At 37.4% G+C, this 26,627-nt stretch overlaps 1 long non-coding RNA gene across 1 annotated transcript in view; it reads right to left on the bottom strand.

Moving 5' to 3' along the window:
* The window catches only part of LOC134477986 (uncharacterized), a 28,304-nt gene extending 14,075 nt beyond the window's left edge, over positions 1-14,229 (bottom strand). Inside the window, exons 1-2 of the long non-coding RNA XR_010050324.1 lie at positions 14,144-14,229; positions 3,472-3,573 (exon numbers count right to left, since the gene is read on the bottom strand). This is a non-coding gene — a long non-coding RNA (uncharacterized LOC134477986). The remainder of the gene's footprint in view (positions 1-3,471; positions 3,574-14,143) is intronic.
* Between the last annotated feature and the right edge of the window lie 12,398 nt (positions 14,230-26,627).

The following is a 26,627-nucleotide window of genomic DNA, read 5'->3' as shown; positions in this document are numbered from 1 at the left end:
TGCTTTGATTAGTGGCCTGCGTGATGCCACTAAGACCCAGTAGGCTAGACCAAACCAGGTCCCAGCGCCTGGAGGTGCACCCTAGTGGTGAAGCTTTCAGTAGGTTGACCTGGAGAGGCGGGCCCAGCAGAGGCTGCCCAGGTCTGTGTCTCCCTAGTACACTGCAGTGGGCGGGAACACCTAGCCACATTCAAACAAACCGTAACCGAAAAAGAGAAAAAAATTGGGCCTCCTACATTCGCTTGTATGGAAGGAACAAAAAGTATGGGAAGAGGAAGCAATAAGAAAGGGTCCTCAGTCCCCAATCCTGAGAACACTGATCCAGGAAAGGTAAATGCAAAGGAAGAGAGAAAACGTGCAATATCAGACATGGCACCAATAGACATAAAGCGGTATCTCCAGAGCCTCATAGATGAGTTTAAAAATGAAGTATTTAATGAAATAAATCAAGATATAAGTAAAATAGTTAAAGAAATGCTAAGCACCGCCCAAGAAAAAACAGATGATGGAATGGAAGAACAGAAAAAAAGGGGAAAATTGTTTGATGGAGAAAATAGAGAAAACATAGAATACGTGAAGCAGGTTCAAAGAGATTACCAGGAAACTAAAAACTCTATCGAAAGCTGGCATAACAGCTTGAAAGAAACTAAGGATAGATTATCTGAATTGGAGAGCAGATTTGTAATTTGGGAGCATGAAATGAAAAACTTAAAAATAACAGGAAAACAAACAGCAATAATACAAAGGCTAGAAGACGATAAGAGGACCTGTAACTTAAGAATTAAGAACATAAAAGAAGAAGTAGGGACACAAACAAATGGACTACAAAAGCTATTCATGGAAATAACCCAAGAGAATTTCCCTAATTTAGCAAAAGGTAAAGATACTCAGATGTATGAGGCATATAGGACTCCAGCCACCTACAACCCAAACAGAGCTACACCCAGGCATATATTAATCAAAATTCTAGAAATCCAATATAAGAACAGAATACTAAAAGCCGTCAGAGACAAGAGACAGATCACCTACAAGGGAACACACATCAGAATTATAGCAGACTTCTCGGCACAAACCATCAAATCATGAAGAGCATGGGGGAAAATAATTCAAGCTTTGAAAGGTAACAACTTCCAGCCAAGATTGATATATCCTGCACAACTGTCCCTAGAAATTGATGGAAAAACAAGGTGCTTCCAGGATGAAGAGGAACTAGGGGAATTTGCAACCACCAATCCAACTCTACAGAGAATACTGCAGGACATTCTAAAAAAGGAAAATACCAAGACTTCAGAAACAGTGGCAGAGAGGCCACAGTGAATGGACCAGAAAGCGAAATGAAGAAGACAAACTGACAACAAACGACAGAAAAAGAGCTCAACAGAAATGAGGCAGAGAAGATTGGATGGTAGGAACAGCTATTTTGGAGAAAACAAGACATCATAATAGCTAGTGCTGATTTAGTATCATCTTGCTTTGAAGTCCCATCAAGCTTTTATTCTTCTGTCTCCATCAGTCTTAACAGGTTGTATCTTATTGGATTTTATTATATGTGATAATATAAGCAAAAACTTTTATAGACGAGGAGATTATACAGAAACCATTGTTCATTTTCTGTTGGTTGATCCTAAATACCCTGTAATACTGTCATTCTCTTAAATGGTTTTACATTGTTTTGTTATATTTGATGCTACAGTATACGAAGTTTGTACTCAAAGATTTCAAGGAAAGAGACAATATGGTAACTACTTTTATGTCAGGATATCTTGTGGTGAAACACTATTTTGCTTAAATGGTTATGCTTTGACCTGCGCTGTTTTGTTGTTATGCCCTCTTTTATCTAAATCTCCTTTTTAAAAATTATTTACTTTTTGTTATCTTTTTAATTAAGGGAAAAATAAAAAAAATAGCAGGATACATTATAGTAACCTACTTTGATTTCCTATTAACTTGATTTGAAACCCTGGATAGGCCTCACCATGTTGCTTTGACTGATTTTCCTCTATTCTGCTTTGCTTGATAGTACCAAGTTCAAAAGTATAGGGCAAAACTGTGAAGACAATAAGATTCGTTATGACGCCCATTCTGGTTGACTATTGTCTTCTTTTAAAGTCCTGTAATGTCTCCAATGTTTTGGTTTTATTCTTTCTGTTTTGCTCAATTTTATTATAACTGATGATATAGGTAATTCTTTTTAAGATAGCAAAAGGCAGTATGGTAACCATTGTTGATCACCTAGTATTTTGTTTTTACATTATGTATTATGTCCATCTTTTTGATTTGACTGACTCTGTTATGTTATGTCACATTTGATTTTACTTCCTTCCAAAAAAAGTAATAAGAACTGTGGAGTAATAAAACCCAAAATGTGTAATTGTCATTGTACAAAAGAAAGGAAAAGAAAGTGCTCTAAAGAATATAACTGCATATATATTTAAGTGTATAAGATAGATAACCATATTACTGAGTTTTGTTGGATCATTGAACAAAACTCTTTCCAGTGTCACTGTTTGAAAGTCCACTTTATATGCTTTAATTTTGTAACTTGAACAACTATTTCTAAGATAACAATATATAATCTATTAACTAGTGATTTCCTACTGTTTATTTTTTCTGAAATTCTGTATGTACCCTTTTTCTGTTTTTTTTTTTCTCCTTAAAAAAAAACTTCTAAAATTAAGATGCAATTTACTGGGTTTATCTGCAATGACCTTTTTCAGAACAAAAGGCAGGAAGAAGGAGAACCTTAAAGCAAAATTCCAGATGAGAAATATAACACACAGACACGTTACACCAGACATAATTTGAAATACTGATGTCAAATTGTTTGGACACATTTTCTTTAAACATATGTTAAGTAAATAAAATTACCATAAAATGTTTTGGTGCCATTCAAATACAGTTACTAAGTTTGTTTTATTTTTAACAATGATAGAACATAATACCAGAGAAATCTGCTTCGAATTTTAAAGTGCTTTTCTCCCTAAAACAACTACCTTTTGAAAGTGAAAAATGCTCAGTCTAAAATGGTTCATAAACAGTAAAAAATGAGCAACAGTCTTCCTATACTTGTTTTCCTAAAAAGGTTAAATTCTCATTTGACGTTCCCTCTTCACCAAAATCAATTTTTTTGTTTCTTTGGCAGTACCTACAAGTTACTTTGTTCCACATCTGTCCTTTCTGCTCTATCGTTATCTCTACTACAAGCCACTGAACTCAAAGCTCTCTTTCAAATAGATCCTAACTCAGTCCCTTCCATCCATGAAAGATATTCTCGATTTGTGTCTTCTAATATTGTTAGTTTTTGTGTGTGTTTCAAGTAACTGATTCACTGATTCCAACTTTTTTTTCAGAACCTCACTTTCATTAAAAAAAAAAACTAACCCATTTTCATAGCAGATCTTTGAATAATAGATTTACTAAGCAAAGTTCTATCAGGATGGCCAAATAAATGTCAAGATAGTTTGCAGGTACCTTTTTATGTAGCGAGATGTTTCTTTAACTTGATTATACCCTTTGGGTTTCCTCAGTGGAAAGATTTCCATCATCTTGGGTTAACGGAGGCAATCAACAGCCCTAGCAAAATAAGAATTATTATTATCTTCAAGCATTGTCTTGTTTTTCAATGCATACGCTTATGCTATAGCAAGACCTGCAGAGGTGTGCAGTACAGACCTTGTATCTCAACCAAACTGACGAGCAAATTCTCCCAGGCATCCAAGGAGGGTCCAGCCTGAGACTTCCTCACAACAGACTTCTGATTGTGGCAGCAGCTGTGCCCCAAACTCCTCAAGTGCATAACTGGCTCCCTGGAGATAGGCTGCAAATGATACTCCCTGAAGAAGGAGCCACAAGGCTACTGCTGTGACATGGTGGGCGTTCCAGAGGACTACAGCAGTGAAGCAAAAGTGGCACCACTGACCCTATGAGTGACCTGGGAATGTGTTACTGATTTAAGTCGATAAGAGAAATAATAAGTAACTTGAGCTCACGCACTGTGCTGAAACGTCCCTCGCATTCCAGCTCATAGTGCTTAAGCCTGTGCTGCTCCTGGTCCCATCAGACGCCCCTAAATTCCTTTGCAGATTTCACAGGCACTTCCTCTCCCAACTGAAACCTCCAGTACAAAACTGCAGTTTCTGCTGTCACTATAATCGACCTTCTTGACACGTGTACATCGTCTGTTAGGAATTAAGCACTGTACATTAATCAGCAAAACTACCCAGCAGTTCCAAAACAGAGGGTTAATTTGGAAAGCTAAATTTAACTAAAGAGTGAGAAGGATTTTAATATTAATACAGATTCATTTATGTATCTATGATTCATTTCTATCAATGAAACCAAATTTGTTTTGGATGGGGTAACATGGATCAATAACTGTCACTCTGTGAGACTTAAGTCACAGTAGAATTGTACCCCATGATTTAAACACTACCCCCCAAATAAACTTTTGCTATAATTTTGCTGGAATATAACTGAGACTTGGGAATCTTGAAAAAAAAAACTACTAGGTTTTGAGTTCTCCACTAAATAATCTAAACATCAAAATAGAATACCTAGGAATAGATTTAACAAGACAACCTCTCCACTGGAAGCCACAAAACATTGCTGAGAGAAATAAGGAGATTTAAGTGAATGGAAAGAAATACACATATGTATGGATTAGAAAGTAATGTTTAGATGTCTGTTCTCTCTAAATTGCCTGATAGAGACTCAGTGAATTACAGGACATACATTCACAAACCAATCTGAAATTTCCATGGAAATAAAAAGGACTAAGATAACAAAAACTGTCCTGAGAGGGAAGAGCACTATTGCAGGAGTTGTGCCTCTGATTTAAAGACCTGTAATCATCAAGATAGAGCGTCTGGCACGATGACAAACAGACGAACGGGTCAGAGTTGATGGTCCAGAAATGGGTGCACACACACATGCTGAAATGGTTTGCAAGGAAAATGCCAAATACACTAAATGGGAAAGTGTTTTCTTCAACAAATAATGTTGCAACAAATGGAGGAATATATGGAAAAGTAATTAAGATTAACTCTTGAATCACACCATTCAAAATATTAATAGTAATTTTAAGACGAATAGCTAAACATTATAGAATAAAACTATGAAAGTTCTAGTAAAAAACACCAGATAATATTTGCATGATGGTGCAGTTCTGTAATCCCAGCACTTGGGAGGCCGAGGCAGGAGGATCACCACAAGCTCAAGGCCAATTTGGGGTAAATAATGAGTTCAAGGCGGTCTGAATTGTGTGGTAAGGCCCTGTCTGAAAAAAACAAAATCCAACAAGCAAAACACTTTAAAAAATATATTTGCATAACTTTGGGGTAGACAGAGAGGGGTACAAAAAGAATGAACCATACAAAATAGATAAATATGGCTTCACCCAAATATAATACTTATTTTTAAGAAATACTGGAAGCTAGACATGGTGGCACACATCTGTAATCCCGAGGCAGAAGGATTGCCATGGGTTCAAGGCCAGTCTGGGCTACATAGTGAGTTCAAGGCCTGCCTGAACTACATCGGAAACCAATCTCAAAAAAATAAATACTGAGAAAGATGATGAAAGGGTAAAACTTATTTTGAGAGGAATTCTTATCTATCTATCTATCTATCTACCTATCTATCTATCTATCATCATCGTCTATCCGTTACCTACCTATTATCATGTTTCCATGGATTTATCATCTATTACCCTGATTAGAACTTATATCTGCAATTTAAAACTCCCACGATTCAATAATAAAAAATTAAATGCAGAATACAGAGTCCACACCAGTATAGATTTTAGAGTATGTTGTAGGTAATGCCACAGTGGTGCTGCGGTTTTATGAAAAGCGAACCAGGCAGGCAAGGAGCCAGCTGCAAAGCTAGAGAGCCTCGGTAGCTCCTCGAGGTTAAAGCACTTTTCCTCAATTACTTTAAGGTGTGAATGATGTCCCCAGTGACTTTAGAAGTATTACAGAGAAAATATTTAGAGAAGGAACCACAATTCCTCCAAGCAAATTTCCAAATTAGTCAGGAATGAAATGGTAGAAAGAATCCTGAATGAAAGCAGAAATGCCCATGTTCCTGAACCAGCAGCCTGTGGCTGAAAGTGAACTTGTTTTGTTTTGTTTTGTTTTGTTTTGGAAAACATGCATCCTGGACAACAGAACCGCTACTATTTCTGCCAGTGCTAAACTTAAGTGATTGATTCATAGATTTTATTTAGCAAGATTTTATTGGTATCTAATGTCAATATTTGCCTAGCATCATTGACACATAGGAGGACAAAGACTCCCACACTTACTGACTCCATCCGTCCCAAGTCTAAGCAGAGGCCCCAGGGCTTCAGGAGCCCCATCAGCGGGTCACTCTGCAAGCAGGCTATGTGCACCATGCCAAGGGGAGTGGGCGCCACACCCCAAGGAGGGAGCTGTGCCCTATTCCAAAGAGCTTGGACTTCATTCTCTGTCTTTTCAGAATCATCATTATTTCTTTTCTTCCTTCTAAAATAAACATCTGATCAGAACGTTTTGTCTAGAAATAGACAGGATTGATTACAAATTATTTGGTAACTTTCTTGACTCATACATTCTTGAAACATTACTTTTTTTCCTCAATTTTCCATGTTCCTGACCTTGAGAGATAGTTGGCATTTTGAGTTATCTGAGGTATCTGTGGATTCAACTGATAATAAATCAGAAATATTTAGAAAAATATTGTGTCTATATTGAGTATAAATAAACTACTTTCTTGTCATTATCTCCTAAACAACACAACTATTTCACAGCCTTGATACTGTATTAGATGTTACAGAAGATTTAGAGCACCTGGGAGAATACATGCATAGATTATAGGCAAAAATGATACCGCTTTATTTAGGACTTAAATTTTGGTATCCACAGGCGTCCTAGAACCAATCTAAAGGTATCAAGAGACCACTGTATTTAGTTTCTCTCTTGGAAAGGTTTTTGTGTTCCTCTCAGTCTCCATAGTGCTCTGACATACCATCAGAAAGTTTTTCTAAGCAATTTGACTAAAGGACACTGAGTAGAGATAGTTTTTCTAACTGAAAGAAAAAATAAATATAGTCTCCCTCCTGAAAATGGCTTCATTCTCATTTCTTTACTCTTTTGCAATGCAGAAGAAAATGTAATTCAAGTAAGACAGTAAGAAATTTATAATAATAGTGTTTTTAAAAATACTAGACATACGGTGGCACCTGTGATGATTTTTCACATACCTAAACCAGTTCTTCTGTTTTCGTTTATGTTGGCAGCATCCCAGTTAGTTAAACTGGTAAAAAAAAAATCAGCCGTATGACATTTGGGGACACTAGCATAATAAATATGATTTGGCTGGACATTTGAGCATTCCAATTAAATTTATTCTGTTTTGATAATAGCTGACCCACCTGAACTATGTCTCACAGCATACATGTATTTGTGTATACTCCAGCTACAGGGTATCTTAACATAGTGCTAAAGAGAAATACTTATTTAGGCCTATACTTTCAAATATTTGATGAGAATATATTTCCAACATTCATATCACACAAGATAGAAAGTCTGTAATACCCAAATATGTGAGTAAATCTGAAGTTTAGTTACCAGATTTTTATCAAAAAATTAGATATGGAGGTAGATATTTCAAGTCAGAAGGGGAAAATACAGAATGTTATATTCTTACAAGATCATGAAAGCTAAAAATTCAGAAAGTAGAAATTGACTCCACTAATTCTCTCTGCTGCCTACAGCACTGCATGAGGACACACAAAAGCCACTGGCAAAACCACATCTACCAACTGCAAATGCCCAGCTTCTGTACCTTCCATTTCCAAATTCACACAAATGCCTTTGATTGCTAACATTTAGACCAACTCCCTCCTGGTCAATAAGTCAGGTTCCTCCAAACTGGAAGGCCCGTATTACAGGATTGTGTGTTTGAGAGCACAGGAATCACACTGCCTATCCAGAGACAATCTCTAGCTTAGTTCTTCACTCATATATTTAAATTTCCAAACACCAATAATACGCTTTTGACCAACCTACTGAAACTGTGTCTCAAGCTAATGAAGGCACGATTAATCTCTCCTCACAAGGCGACACACGAGGACCCTAGCGTCACAGGTTCCATCTCTGGATACTCTCTGTCTCAGCCACCATCGCATCCCGATGAACTGTTTTCAGGATGAGCTCGAAGCCTGATGGCTGATAGAACTCCTCACACAAGTTGTTCAAGAAGAAAGGGGAAAGGAGCTTCATGTATCAGCTCATAAAAATTATTTTTGTACAAATTTATCAGTAAAAGCCTATCTACATAGGAAAACACAGGAAAATAGTTACTGAAGTCCTTCCTTCTGTGACTGATCTCAAAGCTATTATTGGTCAGGACGGGCTCCTTCTATCACACATTTCATATTCTCTTCATCCTTAGCATCTCAAATACATCTGGACTCTTCCTGGCAGAGAAACCCAGCGTCAACATTCAGTGGTTCAAACCATTGTTAAGTTTTACCTTTATTGAGTAACCATGATTTTCATCAACAGTATTAGAAATAATAAGACACAAATGCAGAAAGTTAGTTTATATTCTTGGCTTACTTCTCCATCCCTGATGATAACATCAGCACTGCTTTTTTTTTTTCTTTTTCTCCTTTTTCTTTCTTTTTGTTTTTTAAATTAAGTGTATTGTAGAGGCTGGGATATAGCTCAGCAGCACAGCGCCTGCCTGGCAAACATGAGGTCATGAGTTCAATTCCTGCTACTCTCCTCATAAAAACTAAGTTTATTGGTACATTTTACATGTACATAATGATCACATTCATTGTAGGGAATCTGTACCTGTACATGATATATCTTGATTCTTTTTTTTTTCATTCCTTTACTCTCCTTTCAACCCTTCTTTCCCTTATTTGCAAAAGTTTTGCTGTCATGTTCTTCCTTTCTTGTGTTTTCTTTTCCTTTTCTCCCTTGCCCTCTCTCTCTTCCTAGTTCCCCTTCTGTATCAAACATTCTCTCCCTATTTCACAATATCTATTATAGATTTTTGTCTTTATTCATGCTATCAGTTTCTCACATCAAAGAAACAAGGCAATATTTACAAATGTGGGTCTGATTTATTCCACTTAAAAGTATGATCTCAAGGTGCATCCATTTACCTAGAAATGTTTCAAGTTTATCCTCTTTATGGCTGCATAGTGCTCCATTATATAAAAAAACACCACATCTTCTTTATCCATTCATTGATTGATGAATGTTTGCACTATTTCCAAGATTTAGATATTACAAACTGTGAGCTATAAATATGGATGCACATATATTACTGGGGTATGATTCTTTTAATTCTTTCAGGAAGATATCAAGAAGCAGAATCTCTAGTTTTAGTTTTTTGAGGAATCACCACATTGATTTCTACTGTGTTAAGAAACAGCACAATGCTTTCACAAAGATAGACCAAAGATCAACAGAACAGATTTGAAGGTGCAAAAACAACTCCAAACACAGTCACCTATCTATCTTATCTTCCACAAAGGGACTAAACACCTTCACTGGAAGGAAGATAGCCTGTTTAATAAATGGTTCTGGAAGACTATTTCCACATGCCAAAGACTAAAACTAGACCAGAAATTCTCACCACACACTAAATCAAAATGCACCATCCCTATTTTATATTCCCTCAATAAACAGGATCAATTAGCCCAATCAGCACAATATCCCTTTTCTTTGTTATTTTAATGACATCATAAGTTCAATGTGTCCATGTTACAATTTGAATTCCAAGTTCATAATGTGCTCTGGTTAAACTGTTCTTTCTTGGAAACCAATATCTCAGAATCCACAAAGCCCAAGGGCAGATTATTACATTACAGAAGATGATCCAGCCTGAAACACTAAGAGTGGGTAGTCTAATTCATAGCTAGAGCAACTACTATAGTAAGAACATGTAGCTACTCTCTCCATCATAAAATAGTTCCAATGTAGCCAGCTTGGTACCAGGAGGTTGGTTAATTACTCTGGAAAATAATAGCGTAGGTCCAAATTGGTCTCTGCTGTTGGCAGGCTGGCTCAGCACAGATCATATTCAGATCATTTTTACCTAGAGGAAACCCCTATTTTTAAAAACCATTAATATCGTCGGTCCTATTACCAGGCATATTTAGTTCATGGGTTCACAGAGCCAACACTAAGGTCCTGAGGGGAGATGCTGATGGACATTCACAGTGAGTGGGCTTTGATTAACACATTCATAGGCAGAACACTTCCATGTTATCTGTACCCTGATAGCTCCATTGTTAATACCTTCATATCTCTTATCCTCTAGACTGAGCCAGCTAGGTAAATCACATCAGGATGTTACAGGACTCAAATCCCTAGCATCTTTCAGTGGTTTTACATTGTATTAGTCTTTAAAATTCCCCAGGACTGTCTGCGTACTTCTGTTTAAATTTTGGCAGTGGTTGTAGGGCCCCCCGCTGTCGCTTCCTTCCATAGTAGCCCTGCTTCCTTGTGGGAATTCAGCCTGCTGAAAAATACATCTAAATCAGTTGTGCAACTGGGAAATGGAATATAACCACTGTATTTCTGAAGACCCATGAAGAGTACTGTGACACAGACACAGGCCAAGACCCTCCCGGCCTCAGTCGGATGGGACAGTGTTGCATTTAAGTTTCCCATTTCAGCCCAAGACAATTGTCTAATAAATCTTCCAACATCCTGAAAACTGCATTTCTCCAGTTGACAGCCCGTCACCATGTCTAAAAGCCAACTGTCCTGTTGATGAGCCTGGAATACAGATTTACCATCAATGGGTATGACAGCAGTGTCCCAGCTCTTCTCAGGGAGACAGTCTCTCCTTACTCAAAGTATTCTTGATCTTAGAGTTGGTTTAAGTCTGGGAATTAACACATTCAGGACAGGGCCATAACTTGTGACTCACTGCTGGCTGGCTGTCATTTGAATTCAGTAGGTACCGTCTCCAGCTTGAACCCACCACAGTGTATGTATAGCTGTCCCATCAGGTGGCTTGTACTCCCTTTTTGGGCCTCTTTGATTGCAATAATGTAATGAAAGGTATTAATTACCAGGCTCGATGTCATCATCTTACAGTTTCTCAGGGAACACATTCAAATGGTATAAAAAGCTTGTATTACAGTACAGCAAATTTGAGGTACGGGAATTAGAAATATATATTATATTGTATACACCCGCAATGGGATACTTTAAAACTTCCATTTTAAAGTTTAGAGAATTAATTGATAAACTATTCATGAATATAGGTAAATTCCTTTTATTTTTTATTTATTTTTGTTTTGTACCGGGGATGGAACTCAAGACCTCATGCTTGTTAGGCAGGCGCTTACACCACTGAGCCAAATCCCCAGAAAATTCCTTTTAATTTAATGAAATACATTTGTTGATCACGTAACCATTTTTAAATTGGTATGAAAAGTACTAATTAATAATTGTATTGGGCAATAATTATTTAATTTCAAACAACTAACTATAACCCATTCACTTATAGACTTTTTATTAATTTCACTAGTAAAAAGAACAATAAAAATGATTAGATCTGTTTGTATAAAAAAATGGATAGGACAGTGATACATGTACCATCAGGCATTCAAGATAGAAGGAACATTTTAAGGAGAAAATGGTTTATTGCTACCATTATTTTGAATTAACATTTAAACTTTTTCAATTACATATTTTTAAGTACTATTGTATCAGGCTTCTTAATTTTTTCAGTCTTGAATATACCATGATAAGTTAGTCACTGCTAAAACTAATTACAATAAAACTTTTCTGTTCACTATTCAAGCTAAACTATTCACTTTAAAAGTTTCATTTGTTCCTGCTATTACAGTGTGACCAATGGCTTCTAGTAACCCACAATACCCTATTTATTTTTTAAACACAATAGCCCATTTTGATGATATCGTTACAGTTCAGCAGGCTCAAACAGTCCAGGTCCTTGTGTACAACTGGGAAACAGAATTGCCAAGTGTACACCTTGTAGTAAGTAGCTACTTTTACTGAAGAACACGGGACAGTAGTAGAAACGGGCATAAAGGCAGCAGGAACAGGCAGAAAGGAACTCTCAGAGAGCTTCTACAAACTCCAGATTTCACAATCTGAAGGGTCAGAACCCTCCAACTGAGGGTGGCTCCCTCAACTGCAAGTGGCTGTTAATCCAGGGGCTTCCTGTTCTGTCCCTCATGGGTGTTGGAGCTAAAGGTCTGCTGCCGTGGGCATCGCAACCTCTTAAACTTAAACCCAGATGCTCATCAGAGCAGTGCCATGCCCACAGCTGAATGAAGGGGAGGGAAGGCTCACTCAATTTTCCTCTTTCTGGCTGTATCAGTGTCTCCCACCATCATCCCTGACCTGTAGATCACAGTTACTATGAATCCTTGTGCCCCTAATCAGGATATTTGCCCAAAGTCCTTAGGAGGAAGGGCCCTCTAGTCCCTTATGGTGAAAGAATCAATGAATTGTTGCGTGTGACAAATTCATTCCAACCATCTCTTCATTCCTAAGCCACTGCATTCCCTTTTCTCAGTTGTACCAAGCAATTTCTTATATCTCAACTTTGTTTAATGCAGGAAAAATTTGAGTCCAAAATTAAATTAAGTGCTAAGTGAGATTGTTAAAGTTGTTCTCAACTGTTTGAAACACCAGATTGAATGTAGAATATTGTTGTTTTGTTTCAGGGACATTAGTAAATTTAACTTATGTTAGTGGTGAGTTCATTCTTTGGTCTTTCTTAGAATGCATATCTCACACATATGCCCTGAGTTTCTCTGAATATAAAATAGCGAACATCTTGCATCTTTCTGAAGTGCATGCTGTGTGCTGTTTGGTCTGCATCTGTGTTTAAGTCCGTACCATGAGATGCTGATTATGGGCTGGAGGAAAGGAGGGTACCAGAGCTGTGCTGTGATGAAAAGTCGCATCTGCAGGCCAGTGATGGTCTCGGGTGAAGTCACTGGCAGGTAATCAGGCAGTGCTTGAGGAAGTGGAAGGGTAGCAGCTGCTGCTTCTAGAAAGGAAGCCTCAGTGATGCTAGGAGATCAAAATGCTCCAAGTCACTGGGATCTATCCAAAAGTTATCATGCCAGGTCTCATGTTCTCGATCTTTCCTAAACCCTCATTTTCACATAAAAGACCTGCTGAAACTGTGAAGCCAGTTGGTTTTTAATATCTACAACCTATGGGATCAGATTCTTAATCTGGCTCTGGACATCTTGGGTGAGAGATCTTTTAGGACTGTTATAGAAGCTCTATGTTTCACTAACCCATAAATTTATCATTTTCCAACTAAAACTCCGCTGCAATAAGAAGCAGCCAAAACACTCTGAAGATTATATAATAATCATTTACCCTGGAATGTTGTGTTGGAATAGCCACTTGGTCTTTTCTTTCAGAGTCACACAATTCCAAGCCTGAGATTATCAGCAAATGCTTTGTCTCTGCATGCTGTGAATTACCAATAACCGACTTTTATCAGTTAGCCACAAGATCATTACTGCTTTCAAACCTAGCCCAAATAGCTGATCCAAGATTACTATCTCTCAAGTGTCCATACCAAAGTTTAGAACCAAAGTCTGTACTGGAAAGGTTCAGTCAGTCATTTGGAAACTGCTCTTGACATCTCAAAGATTACGGGCTTATACAACCAGTGAGAGGGCTGTGAGAGTGAAAACCAGGGAAACCAGCCAGCAGCAGGAGATTAAAAGTGCTGTGATCCCAGAAAACAACTGTCACTGAATGAGCTCAGCGGCGTGCAGCATTCCAACAAGTCGGCAGAAGCCACTAACAACGTGGAACAGCAATTTGCTGCTGGACAATCTCTTCCAAACCTCACCTCTCAATGGCAGAAGCGAAATGAAAGCCCAGTGGCAAGGAGGTGGGAGCTTTCCGCCCCTGCAGTTGGAAAAGTAATAGAGGACAGTGGTGGGACTGAGTATCAGCACCACCTCGAGTGGCTAACACAGTGACCGTGGGGAGGAAGTCAAGAGCCAAGCTGCAAAATGCACTCAGCAAATATAAACTGATTTGCTGTGATCCTGTCTTACTTTTCATTCTTGTTGCTGAGACAAAATACCCAATGCCCAACAAGAAAAAAGGAAAGGTTTATTTCTTACAGTTTTGGAGGTTTCGGTCCATACTTAGCTGGCTCCAAGCAGCAGGGTGGCACGGCAGGCCACCATTCACCGGAGCAGTAAACAGCAAGGTGCAAACCAGCAAGAGAGAGAGACACGCCTTCTTCCCACCATGACGTCATATCCCGGCTCCACCTCTAGATGGGTGTGGCACTCACACCACCAATCCGAGTACCACACAATGAGCCAATCACAAATGCTAGATTTGATTGCGCTCATAATGTAACTCAATTGTGTTTCAGTTTTCACATTTAGATCTTGCATGCATTTTGATTTTAGTTCAGTTCACGGTGAGAGATATGGGACTAGTGAGTCATTTGTTAGGAAAATGAATGCACCTTGAGACCATACTGTCAGTAAAATAAATGAAACACACACGTTTAAATATGCATGGTTTATCTTATATGAGAAACCCAAAATATAAATAGCTTAATGAGAAAAATAAAAGGTAGATAATAGGAAACAGGAAGATAGTTCTTTTGCAAAAAGGAAAGGGACCAAGAGATATGAGAGAGGGGAGTGTAAAAGTGATGAAAAAAAAAATAAGATGTGCCATGTATGTGTACTGAGTCCTCACAAGGAATATAACCACTATGCCCTGTAAATATACACTAATAAAACTTTTTAAAATGATTAAATTGAACTCTATCAATTCTAGCAGGGTGAATTTGATTATTAGTTTCTTTAAACTCTCATTTCCTACTCTATAATTGGAGTTAATTGTAGCATGCTTCCTTCTTTTTTGAGATTTGTTTTCTAAAACAAGAGTAAGCAATCATTTCTTTAAATGATATAATACTGTTTGGTTTGTATGAAAGACATATCTAAGTATATTTCTGTGCATATTATATTTTTTGACTTAATGAAAAGACAATTCTTAGAGCTGAGTAATTTTATTTAAATAATATGGGCAAAACTAATCTATAAATAACAAAATACAGCTTATATTGAGATTAAATATCATATCATAATAAAGCAGCTGAATCATCAGCCTTGTGGTTCCTTATTTTATTTACGAATAAAGAATTGTAATAAGAAAGACTTTTTTTTATACAACAGAGTATTACTCAGCTATAAAGAGGAATAAACGAGATATTTCTAGGTAAACAAATGCGCCCTGAGAACATACTCTTAAGTGAAATAAATTAGTCACATATGTGTAAATATCAGTTTTTCTCTACTGTGAGAAACTGAAAGTGCAAGCCAGGACCAATGTATATAATAGGTATTATGAAATAGGAAGAAATTGTTCAAGACAGGAGGTAATTATGGGGAGGGGAAGGAGAAAGGAAGGAAAGGAAAAGAAAAAAATGATAAAATAAGGGTAAAATGGAAGCAAAGCTTTGTAAATAGGGAAGGGGAAGGGGATTGAAGGGAGGGGAGGGGAGGGGAGAAAAGAGGCATCAAGATACATCATATACAGATACAAATTCCCTATAATGATTCTGATTGTTACGTATATATAAGCTGTACCAACAAACTTAATAGTTAAAAAATAGAGAATTGTAACTTTATCAGCACTATAATTTTGTATCTAGTTTTTATCTACTCTGAACTAAGATTAAACCATTGATTTTAAATTATTTGTCTTGAAAAAAATGATAACACATGGATTATGAAAAATTATTAATGTTATGTTAATGCCACAAATTAAAAAAACATTAACTTTAATTAAATTAAGTTTGATTAAATAAAGATATTTTCTACCTCAAATCTCTTAAGAGATTTATTCCACTGACAAAGTGCAGAGTATGTTCAAGTAATATTATTAAAATCAAGATCAATAGATAAAATGTTATTTTCTTAACCTTTGTATAGGCTTAATTTAATGTTAAAGTTTTAATTGAGAAATTTCCTGTATTATTGTCCATCTAATAATCTGAATTAGTTGTGTTAGTTACTTTTTTTAGTCCTGAGACAAGTCACCTGACACTCACAAGTTGAAAGAAGAAAGTTGATTTTATCTCACAGTTTGTAGAGGTTTCAGTCCATAGGCGGCTGGCTTGAAAGCAGGGCAGCATGGCGGAGGGACATTGTAGAGGAAAAACACTCCAACGTGTAGTAGGCAAGAGGAAGCAAGCCTTTCTTCTTTTTCTTTTTATTTCATCCAGACTACAAACTATGGGTTTGTGCCACCCACACTCAGAGTGGGACTTTCCTCTTCGGTAGATATATTATCCACACTGAGAACTATGCTAAGCAAATCAGTGGACTAACCCAGCATCACACCCCCATGACCCAGTACCCCACACCCATGATCCAGTCACCTCGCCAATGCCTTACCTAGAGCACGTGAGAATTTGGGGTCATCAAGACACAAGCCATAGCATTAATCACAGTCCCACTGTGAGTAGAACTATGTGTATAGCTTTGCTCTTGCATAGCTTTGCTATTGTTTTGTGTGTGTTTAAAGTTTTAAAAAATTATAACTAATCCAAAATGAGAAAGGAAGAAATGGGTTCATATAACTAATTCTATAATACGTTTTTACACTCAGTTATTTAATTATCCTCCTTTCTTACCCCAGCCTATTTTAAGTAATAACTAGTTACAAAGTCCAAAAGTTGGAAAAGGGAAATATTTTCCAGGGCGATGGAGTCTTTTTGCTCAAAAGGATACAAAGTGCAAAAATATTATTGCCTGAAGTTGTCGATTTTTGAGTTAAGAAGTTGTTATGTATGTTACCCTTGTTATTTTTCTTCAAATATTTTGTATTTTGAGTCCAACAATATTGGACTACTATATTTACTGGAAAAAGGTATGTCAGTTTGAAATACCAGATCAGATCACACAGAGATAAAGATGTAACTTTGTAGTTGATAGTTCTAGGTTCTACTATGTCTAAAATTCACATTATCAATAAATTTAAAAGAACATAAACCCTTAGGAAAGTGTAGTGTTAATAGTTAACAGACAAGACTCTTCACTTTAGGATTGAAATCATATCTAAAATGGCAAAATTTCAATTGTTCTATAAAAGATATGAAAAATTAGTCATATAAATGAGTCCTAATATGAGATGAGTTTTATTGTTAATGATTTTTTAATGTCTCCAATTTCAAAGCATGCTATTTCTCTAACTAGGTCACACATTTTGAAATTATAGATATCTTTTGTTTACTACTTGTTATAGTCTTAGACTCATTTTTGAGCCACTGAAACTATATGTTATGCTTAAACCCAACTTGCTATTCTTAATATTTTAAAGCTAACAAAAAAGCAGCCTCAAGGATGAGAGGGTGAGAATCATTATTAAAAGAAGTCTGGGAAAGATAACAAAGGGAATAAACATCCATATCAACACTTGAGGGATATGAAAAGTCTGAGACTTCAAAGTCAAGGTAATCGAGCCCAGTTACTATTGCAGACAAGTCTAATGAACTTGACACATGAGAGGTTTATTTCTTGCCTACATAGAGTCCAGTTCAGATGCCCCGTCCTCTTTCACCCTGTCCCAGGGCCATATTGATGATTCCTAGTCACCAAGGCAAAGAAGGAATCTTGAAGAATATATTCATGAGTCAGTCTTGAAATGCCTTGCATAACTTCAGTGATATCCGAGGAACCAGAACTAAATGCACCAACTACAAGGGAAATTGGGAAATGGGAAGGTCCCAGAGCTATTCAGCAATCCCTGAGAAAAACACAGTAGGCGTGACTTGTCCACTCCCTGATTTTCAAAGCTTACGAATGAATATAGTTGCACCTGGTGTGATATTTTTCTCTTCCATCTCATCCCAGGTAAAATAATGATAGACACGTTGTGCCTTCAATTCACCCTTAGAAACTTTCATACCCAATCAGCTGTTTTCTTTCACTTAGAGGCGGTAGATTAAGGGGATGGCTCAAGACACTAGTCACTTTTGTCAGTGGGATAAAATTTCCAACACTTTCTTCCTTTTCATTTCAAAAGATTCAGTCCATGTGTGGTCAGCTGGGTCTGAAGAAGAAATGGGATGGCGGAAGGGCATGGGAGAGGAGAGTTGCTCAAGCCACAGCAGCTTACATGCAGAAGTAGCTAGGTGTGAGAGTTCGTTCTTTGGGCTGGGGAAATAGCTCAACAGTACAGTGCCAGCCTGGAAAGTGTGAGGTCGAGAGTTTGATCCCCGCTACCGAAAAAACAAAAACAAAAAGAATCCACTCTTCCATGTGATGCCTCCAGTGACTCACTTTCAACGAGGATCCACCTCACAGCCTCACATTCAACTATAAACTGCTTAACGGGTTAATCCACAGATAAACATAGTGCCCCAATGATCCAATCACCTACCAAAAGTTCCACTTCTGAACACATGAGACATTTGTGGGAGAATAGTTTAGATCTAAAGCAAACAGCTCTGCAGTCTCCCAGGCCTGGAAAGCCACTGTGTGCAATGAGTAAGTGATCTCTCTTGAGCCACGTAAGTCGCCCTCCTCCTGCTCCAGATGTCTTTTGTGTCATCTGGCGGTGGTGACGCAAAGCAGCCTGGCCGTACAGCGCCAGCTCACCAGCTCGTCTACACAATCCATCAAACATCTTTTCTCTATGGCTGCTAAGAGATGCCACTTCTTTAAGATTCCTCTGATGGGTCCTACCGAAACTTTGAGCCACTTTGATGGCTGCTTACTTTCAGACAGTAAATGTAGACAAAAAGATTCGACCCCTCTCTATGGTATGAGAGGTTGAGCCCTCCCTCCTCTCACTCTCATGCCAACCCTCGGTGTTATCCTTCTTATCTGAATGCATCAGCTCAACTGTTCTTGAAGAAATCATATCATAGAGATCCATGCGAATCCATGTTTATAAGAGCTAAATCTTGGAAGTGGTCCTTACATTCATCAACAGACAGATGGTAAAGAAAGTGTGGTATATAGATAACTGGTACTACTCTAGCATACAGAAGGATAAACTTGAATTGTCTGCAGGAAAATAGATGCACTTTGAGCCCATAATACTCAGTAAAAGAAGTCAAACACACAGCTTTAAATATTCTGCGGTTCCTTTGATAATCAGACAGGGGAGATCAGTTCATTCTTCATCATTCAGCTTTTTTTAAAAAAAATAAAGTGTAATGTTTCACGTTATAATGAATAACAGAGTTTATCCCAAGTGGAGTAAAATTTCAAGAAGACAAATAGTTCTCAAATTATTTTTCTTCTGCATCTGTCAATCATTTGAAGTGCAATTTATCTCTCCACAGTTAATTTTTAAAAGCAGCATGATAAGTGAGTATCCAGAAATTATCTCCAACTTCTCCCTTTCTCCAATCCTCTTATCTAATCAGTACCAAAGTCCTGCAAATCCTGCTCCTTAACACTGCATAAACCTTATTCCGCTACCACTGATTTATTTTAGAATTTATCATGTTTCAATTGCCTTCTAGCTGTCTCCCTGGTCTGGTTTTATTTCTGTCTCATTCTTTTCAATTCTATTTCCAGAGTGATTTTTCTCAAGTCAGATTCAATTGTATAAACATTCTGCATAAAATTTCTGTGTGTCCAATGAAAGTGCTCAGTAGCTCTGCTGCTGACATGTTATACCATGAGATTCCACATCCATGAATTAGGCATTTCACCAACCCTGGGTTTGCTGTGCTATCTGAGGCATCATGGGCGGAAAAGGCATACTCACAGCCAGTGTGACCATCAATCATGACTGTCCAGTCAATTGCACTGAAACACAGGATTAGTACAGCACATCTCTGAGTGTGTCTCGGTGTGCAGAATACACTGGCACAGAGGTCAGTGAACAGAGGCGGTGCCACTGATGGTGGGCAGCAGTGACCAACATGGTAAAGGTTACACATCTTAATATAGAGCTCTGCGAAGAATATGAAAACCCCTGTGTCTCATAACAAAGGGATAACTCAAAACAGTGGTCCAGGAGTTCTTTGAGAGGCAAGTAGGTTTTTAGCTTAGGAAGAATCGAAAGAAGTGAGAGGCGGGTATTATTAAAATACTGTGTGTTATCATTACCCAATGAGCCCTGTTTTAAAAAAAAATAAGCACATTTCTTCCCACTGTGCAACTATGTAATTTACAAAAAGGAGACAAATTGATGTTTCATTTCAGTAATATACATCTTTTCCTGTTTATCTGAGCTAAATTTTTTAAACAAGATTTTTATTCAACCCATGAAGTGATCTATGTATAACAGAATTTTACATTTCAAGTTTTCAAATTATTTCTCAAAGTTTGTGTAACATATTTATGTGGTTTTGGTAAATTATAAGCTGAAATTTAAAATATTAAAATATCTTTAAGATACTGAAAATAAATGCTAATATTCTCAATGATAATCCTAAAATCATTATATTAACCTTAAGGATAGTGACAAGAAATAAAGCCATTCTAAATTTTAAATTTACATTTATAATTTTGTTGCAGAGCAGAACAACAAAATTTCAATCATGAAGTATATTACATCAGAAGAAAATTCTGTAGAGAAGCAAAACAAAATACAAAATGAAGAAGAAAACAATGTAGCATTTCAATTTCTCCAAGAAGAATTTGCTCATATTTTGTTAAAATGGATTATGTGGCTGCCAAATCAAGACAAGTTTGCTTTTATTTAGAATATAAATATTTACAATATATTAGAAAGTAAACCATTTTCTAGTCTGTAAACATTTTACTACATTTTTCAGCTTTCAACTTTAGAACTATGTTGGGGTAAATATCTGCTAAGTTTTTTGTAGGACATATGAATAAAAATATTTTGGTTTACCATTCTAACTTCGGGTGACATGCATTGCTCACATATCCACCCATTCTGAATTTAAAAGGTCCTGAACCCTACAGTTGTTGCTCATTATATTGTGGATATAATATCTTCTTGCTGTATTTTGAGATCCTGGCAGGCAGGAGAGTTGCACATCGCTCTCTACATGTAAGTCATGGACTGACAATTATTGGTGGGGTAGAGTGTTGATCTACATTTTTAGGAGATAACAAACACAGGCCGTGTGGACAATCTGCCCAACGGAGGCCTCCCTAGGTACAGTGTCCTCAGTGGGCATGTGTGCCTGCCTCCTCCTCTTGGCTCAGGTCTCTCTTCCAACTTTCAGTCATTGCCATGTGATTTTCATCACCTGCTTCTCTCCACTTTGCACCATTTAAGTCCTGTTTGCATGTTTCTAAGACCTCTTCCTCTATTCAGTGACTCCTAACATACCTACCACCACTCCCTCAGCAGACATCACTAATCGGCAGCAGCACAGCTGATGAGCATGGACACAGCCTTAGAGCCCACACTACATATGTGCTGTTTCACCACCAACAGTGGAAGTTACCACTGAGGTTGAATATTGTTTACCTTCCCAGGGTTGTTTTCTCCTTGTTCTCCACCCTCATGACCCCAGAACTTCTCCGTTCCACATTATTCTTTTTTCTCCAACCTCTGATTTGATACCACTGATTAGTATTTATTTTGACACTCCACTAAACTGTTTCTACCTGGACATATTGCTCCCATTAAACTTGGAAAATTTAAGTATAATTTTCTTTTCTGCAAGTTCAAGAATATGGTCACACAGCAATACTCATAAAAGACTTAAATCTTCAGAGTCATCATGTTACACAACAGACTGTAACATTCCAGGGCTACCCATGAGAGAAATGGTTTAGAAATATTGGAACCACTAATGACAATATTAGGAAGAGATAGGCACAGGCAATAATAATAATTATTTTTCAGTTTCACTGAAAATATCCTATGTCTCAAAGGCACAAAATATGCAATGCAGAAAGATTTACTTTTGCCAAGGCTGTTACACACTTATTTTTAAAAATCTGTTTAAAAACTATCCCTTTAGATACTTAAGACATTTTTCAAAAACAATTCTCTAAAAAATTTTGGATATGCAAGAAAAAAGTTCTTAGCTCTTTGAGTGTGGCATAAATGTTAATTTCATTCCAAAGTTTTAGTCATTACCAAAATAATAGTATCAGAGCCACAGGTATATTTCTGAATGTGTAGTAGTAATTATTGTCTTTATTAAAGGTACAGAGATGCACTGAATACAGTCATTGTAATTATATATCTACTTAGTATGAGGACTTGAAAAGTTATGATTAAATTTCTTTTATTGATTTTTTCTGATTGAATTTTATTAACTTAAACGTAGATAAATTTCATTCAGCATTGTATAGCTGTGTGAGTTGGAAGAGCAGGATTCCTAGAAGTCAGAACCTGAAATTGCAGCCTGTATCTGCTGGGTATCAGCTCACCAGTTAGAGTTCTAGTAGTTCTAAAACTTGGGTAATGGGAGAAACACTTTCTATCTAAAAGTGTTGCAAAGATTTAACTAGATGTTGCATATGATGCCTATTGTTGATACATAAAACACCAGGCTAACTAAACATTGAAATAGGGAATTTGTTGCATAGATTGGATGCATCTCAAAAAAAGATCTTGTGTTACTTGTAAAGTTATATTGAAGGTGAATGTTTAATGATCTCACAGATTGTTTTTACAATTGCACTTATGAGCATGATCATACAGGGTGTGTAATAGGATGTGAGGTCTAGGTTACGTAGGAAGCTAAAATTTCTGAATTGAGCTATGGGATCATTAGAGGTGCTCTTTTGCTGAGAAACAAATGAGAGGAGGAGCAGGTTTTTAGGGAAATGTTCAGTTCTATTACAGAAGCACTGACATTTAATACTTCAAAGTGAGTCACAGAAGAGACCACAGCTGCGACAGCAGTTCAAAACAAGTGTGTCATTCAAAGGACTAATGCACTAATACCTTTCAGCTTGAAGCTGGGGAGAGCTCAGGCAGCCAGGCTCCAGATGTCTGGTTCCTCATGAAATACCCTGCTCAGATTCCTCCTGAAACACTCTCAGCTTCTAGGCTCTGAGATGCTTCATTAGCTACCCTGCACCTCATTGTCTTAGGATGCACAACACAGGTGATGTTAAGGGTACTGAGGCAAAGAACTGCTATTGTAATTCTCAACCAGGGGCAACTGCAACCCCCAGGGGCACTTGGCAACATCTATTTTTGTTTGTAAAACTTGGGGCAGAACATGCTAACACAACTGAGTAGAAACGAGTGATATTGCTAAACATTTTACAGTGCTCAAGACAGCTTCCTCTGACCCCGTCAAAAGCTGAGAAATCCTGGCTTAAAACCTATTCCTGCAACAAGCGCCAACAATCTGAACTATGATCATTACCTTCTCAGCCTAAGTGCTGCTAGATTTTCTTTTCTCCTCTGCTAGTATCAAAGCACAATTCTACTGTGCACTGTGTGAAACAGTCATTTTTGTAAACAACTATTAAATAATTTTATTATTGAATATTTGAAAATAACTATTAAATAATTTCATTCTTCTTTCTAAATCTAAAGGACTCTCACCATCACTCCACATCCATGGAGAGAGAGAGAGAGCACAAAACTCAGTCTTGTTACTGTGTACAGTTTAATGTCCAGATCTAGGGGGGAAATTCTGTCATACCTGCCAGATCCACACAGATCTGCTGCTGATTGGTCTGGTCTCTGTGGACTTAGAGAACAGCTTATCTTCTGCCCCTGACCATGCACCAAGCTGAAATATAGCTCAGTGCTTCTCAAGCCGTCCACAAAAAAGGACTGGCTTTGCTTGGTTGCTGCCTAGTTTTTCTACATCAATCCATCATGGACTTATATTTTTCAAATGGAAAATTCTAAGAAAACCAAAATGGAAAACATATACATGAGTTTTTAATAGACTCTATAATCCACAAAGTTACATTTCTATAGCTATCATGACAATAAACATAGCAAAAATAAACCAAAACACTTAGAAAATTACTCAACACTCATTAAAAATGTGTGAGTGGAAGATTAATGTAGGGAATTACTGTGACACCAGCTATGAATAAAACCATGATTCTTGTATTAAACATCTGTATGAAAACTTGTCATGAAGACTTTACATTTCAATATGTAAACCTTTTGTGAAAAAAGAACTTGTTTCTGGGTTACTGACTTACAGATCTGGGTGGGGCTGGCAACCACTTCTGTCAGAAGAGACTATGAATCTAAACTGTTCTTATGCTTTGTTTTAATAAACTTCAATAGCAGAGACATTATCATCACGTGATGTGTTGATATAAGCAGGAGAAGCTTTAAATCATCTTCTGCAGGCTTACTATGCTCATTTCTAACTTTTATCTACAATGAAACAAGGATTATACTTTTCAAAATTCATTTTCAGTCCTTTATCCATGGTCAGGTCCAATAATTTATTGGTAAATATAGAGAATTATCTTTGAACAAAAGAAATGGATTTTGATGAAGAAAAACTCAAACTGTTCTGTCATTCATTGTATCCTCAACATGCAGCCTGAAAAGTCACTACAGACAGGGACATCAAGCCAGAATGAAGGGAGAGATTAGGGAAGGCTTCTTGGAAGAGGTCACATTCTGGAGGAAATGGTTCCTGATGATTGTGGATTGAATATTTACGTCTCCTTTCCAATTCATATTTTGAACTTCTAACCCACAATCTGATGATTATTTGGTGCTGAATTGTTTGGACTGTGATAGATTGTGTTGTGGTCATAAGATTAGGGAACCTGATGGGAAGAGTCCCTGGGAAAAGATGGGAACCCTGACTTATTTAGCTACCACATGAGAACATAACTGTGCTGTGGGTCTCTGAAAGCCAAGCCCAGAGCTCTCCCCAAGAAGTCAGTCTCCAGGACCTTGATCTTGGACTTTCAACCTCCAGAAGAGTGGGAAATAAACGTCTATTGTTTAAGCCATCCAGCATGTGGTATATTATTACAACAGCCTAATAAAACAGGGATCAGATGAAGGAAAAGAGCAGGGAATGTAAAGTGTCATGGGCATCAGTCACCTCTGTGAGCCTGGTCAAGTGACACGACCTCTCTGAGATCCTATGTCCATAGTCACCAGTGTCTTCCAAAAATCAAATGAGCAAATGTACTTAAACTTTCTCTGGAAGTACACAGTGTTTTAGAAAATGGGAATTACGAAGAGAATGGTGTAACTGACATTATTCCCTGTGCAAGACATTCTGAGTCTCATTGTACTACAAAGGAAACTATTTCTCCACTCCGAACTGCAAAACTGAGAGCCGCAGATTTGCTCTGGAGGACAAGGCTCTTGCAAAAGTATTCACACACCCAGGTCGATTTTATTAAGCAGTGTCCTAATTGGGAGGCCTTAGCCTGGAGAAGGGATTAAAGCTGTCTTTTATGTTTATAGAACCGTGCAGGTGCAAACCTTCAAGTTGCCTTTGGTAGGCAGCCTGAGGTTTACTGAGTTATGGGGCAGTTTTCCGTCAAGAAGGTAAGAACTGAACATTGAACATATCAAGATACATTGTGTGGCTATCAAGACTTCTGAGGCTTAGCGAACGATTTCAATAAGTCTCAACTCTATTTGACATTTGTTGCTTTTTTCATTTCACTGAAGCTTTATTGGCTTTCCCTTCTATCACTATTTTCAACTCTACAAACCTGTTTCTGTTAAGTGAAACCATAAGAATGATTTGTACTAGATACAAGAAATCTCTTAAACGCCTTTTTGGTTTGAAATAAAAATGTTGTTTTGCTCAAAATCTAGAGTTTTCTGGGAGTGATAACAGTCTGGTCACCACATTAAAACTGTGTCTACCAAGAAATAGTGAATAACAAATCACAAAATTCCTAAAGAACTAGCTTCTCAATACACCGTAAACTCAAAATGAAGGTTTTTAGTTAAAAGATCAACATGTGTTGGGCTTCATATACGTAAGGGAAATTTGTACAGTTTAAAATTTGTCCGGTCACTACCCTTAGAGCTGCCGTCATAAAAAAAAAAAAAACACTATGTTTGAAGGAGTTTGGGTATTCCATACTTAGGAAATTGTATTTAGGCTGCATGTTATGTTCCTGAGTTTATATCAATTTTCCAAGATATCACTCATATTGTTCTGTTTCCTACCATAAACACAAGAATCGCAATTCTGATAGAATCCGCCTAGACCAGGCATATTTATATTAATGATAGTACATAGGTTACTTAAACCTACAACTTTATAAAAGCAAATAAAAGGTTCCATTGAAAGTAGCCACCCTCCATTGTGGAAAGTACAATCAGTTGATTAAATACAGTTTCGAGGCATGCTGACATTTTGAAATGTTGACCAGTGTACTGTTGATTACTGGTATTTCCTTCCAGTGTGCAGGCCTTTCTCCTTTCGGCTGGCTGGTGGTCTGTCACAGCCCTGCCACACAAAGCTGCAAACTCCTGAGAAGCCTTAGTGTTCAGAGGGACAAATGGGACATTTGGAGAAAGCCTGATGTCCACAAGACAAACAACTAAAAGACTACCTCCTGCTCTATGTTCTTCCTTACTACAAACTAAGAGAACAGTCTTTTAATTGGGCAGAAAGAGACTCGGAAGATAGAATGGTATTTGTGAGTTGGTAAGGAAAAGTGGACTCTACCATTGTCCTAAATCTGACTCTTCCTTTGAGAGGATGGACATGGT

This window comes from Cavia porcellus, unplaced genomic scaffold (assembly GCF_034190915.1).
Source record: "Cavia porcellus strain 051 isolate PalLab524CR breed Dunkin Hartley unplaced genomic scaffold, mCavPor4.1 scaffold_11, whole genome shotgun sequence".
Taxonomy (NCBI): Eukaryota; Metazoa; Chordata; class Mammalia; order Rodentia; family Caviidae; genus Cavia; species Cavia porcellus.
The sequence above is the reverse complement of the archived record's forward strand: the minus strand, read 5'-3'. Positions and strand labels throughout refer to the sequence as shown.